This window comes from Bos taurus, chromosome 14 (assembly GCF_002263795.3).
Source record: "Bos taurus isolate L1 Dominette 01449 registration number 42190680 breed Hereford chromosome 14, ARS-UCD2.0, whole genome shotgun sequence".
In the NCBI taxonomy this organism is placed as follows: domain Eukaryota; kingdom Metazoa; phylum Chordata; class Mammalia; order Artiodactyla; family Bovidae; genus Bos; species Bos taurus.
The window spans coordinates 39,634,624-39,637,040 of NC_037341.1; positions in this window are offsets into that span (position 1 = coordinate 39,634,624).

Below are 2,417 nucleotides of genomic sequence, written 5' to 3' on the forward strand. Positions count from 1 at the left end.
CCAATGCAGGAGACATAAGATATGTGGGTTCAATCCCTGGGTTTGGAAGATCCTCTGGAGAAGAAAACTAGCAACCCACCCCAGTGTTCTTGCCGGAAAAATTCCATGGACCAGACCCATTCTTCTTTCTCTTTATATCTCCTCCATCTCTGCTTCCTCACACCAAGCCTCTATAGTCCAGATTGATGAAACATCACTTTATAAGCACTGCTTTACAAACAGAACTTGAAGCTGCCAAACACACAGGGAGAGAGAGAAAGAGAATTTAAAAGTCTCAAATTAACTTACCTAACCCATTCATTTTTACAATAAGAAAAATAAAATCCAAGGACACTAATGGCTTGACAAATATGGCATCCTATTGGTAGTACAGCTCAGTGTAAACCCCACCCATGCTAACCTTCCACCCAAGGAGGTTTCCACAGCCTGTGGCCAAGAATCATAAGAAATATTCTGCCAAGAACAAAATTGGAAGGTGGAGGGATTCACAGCAGTGCCCTTCTTGGACTGGGGAGAGAGAAGAGGGTCTACTGCAGTGTTTTCTGGACTTTTGGATTTCATGGAGCAGTAAAATTCCAAATAAATATAAAAGTTCCATCACTGAGTTGCCAACAATTTAATTTTGCTAAGAAAAGATGCTTAAAAACAAACAAAGGCAAAACAAGTATAAATTACTTTCACCACCATTTCCTACAGGCACAGATACTGCCACATCAAAATTTAAGACACTCTTTGAAATGAAATGAAGTCAGCTCTATGAGAAATTCACCTTCTTGTGGCTTTTCTTCCTTTAGCTGAGGACAACCACATCCTTCATCACAGACCAGCTCCAGGATGATGGCCAATATTTAAGAATGACCAGAATGTAGGAATAAGCCCTGAATTGAGGTCAGGGAACTAGAAAAGTTAGTCTATCATTCAACCACTATGTGACATGGACCAAGATGTTCCACACCTCTGGTTTTTAGACTTGCCCATGTATGAAATGAGACCTTCTGACCAGTCCTGTATTGTGAGCATTCTAAGAGCAGCTAACCCCCTGAAACAGACCAACTCAGCTGATGCTCCAAAGAAACTGGGTCCATCAGAAAGCCCCTTTCTCAAGTCTTATTCTCTCAAGCCGCAGGAAAAATGCTGGCAAGTGAGAATCAGCCTAAAGTTACTTCCCTGACACTGAACATTTCACAGAAGTCCTTAGTAGCTGTTTTTTTTTTTTTTAATTGAAGAATAGTTACTGTACAGTATTATATAATCCCTTGTGGTTCAGTGGTAAAGAATCTGCCTGCAATGCAGGAGATGCAGATTCAGTCCCTATGTCGGTAAGATCCCCTAGAGAAAGAAGTGGCAAACCTACTCTAATATTCTTGCTTGGGAAATCCCATGGATGGAGGAGCTTGGCAGGCTACAGTACATGGGGTCACAAAGAGTCAGACATGACTTAGCAACTAAACAACAAAAATAGTAACAAAACAATTATATCTTATAGGTGTACAGTATAAGTGAAGTGAAGTCACTCAGTCGTGTCCGACTCTTAGCGACCCCATGGACTGCAGCCTACCAGGCTCCTCCACCCATGGGATTTTCCAGGCAAGAGTACTAGAATGGGGTGCCATTGCCTTCTCCAACTAATTCACTAATTTATTATGTAATAAAATAACAGAGGCTTCAAATAAGTTAAACTAGCTAGTAACAGTTAATGTTTTCTTCAGTGATTACTGTTCTACATAGGCAGGATAATTAATTCACGGATGGTCTTTCTGGTCTATCTTCAACTATTCTTACACTACATAATCACTTAGGGACGTCTTTTTACAGATATATGAAGAGAATACAGGTAGCTTTACGTACGTTGAGTTTGTTAAGTCTGTTTGTTATGATGGGATTTCTGACACAAAAATTGCTCACTGCACACTGAACCCCAGAGAAGTGATGAAACAAGACAGCTGATGTTAGGAGGTATGTGGGAGTGGGGTAGGGTGAGAAGTCATGGATAAATTAAAAACTGGCAAGTATCTGCTGAAGCAGAGCCACTTTTTAGGGGGCATAAGAAAAACTGATAAGTCAGCATTTTGGTCTCTTTAGAGAAATCCATTTGTTGTTAAGAACTTAAGACCATTTACTACCATTCATGCTGCAAAATGCAGTAGTCACACTATTTCCAAAAAGATCCTAAAAACTGTAGTGCAAAAGAAATCTAAGAAAATAAGTAATTACAAAACCATCAACATTTTTCAAAGAAATGTGCTCAAAACAGTGACTTTTACAAAAAATGTGAATTTGTTTTAAATGAAAAAAGAATTCTCTCTATGAAAGATCAAAGACTCATTTCACAGATAACATACTGCATTAATGACTTGATTAACAGTGTACAAATAAGGGTCGTAGACTTTTTTAATTAGGTCTGAGCGATCACTATA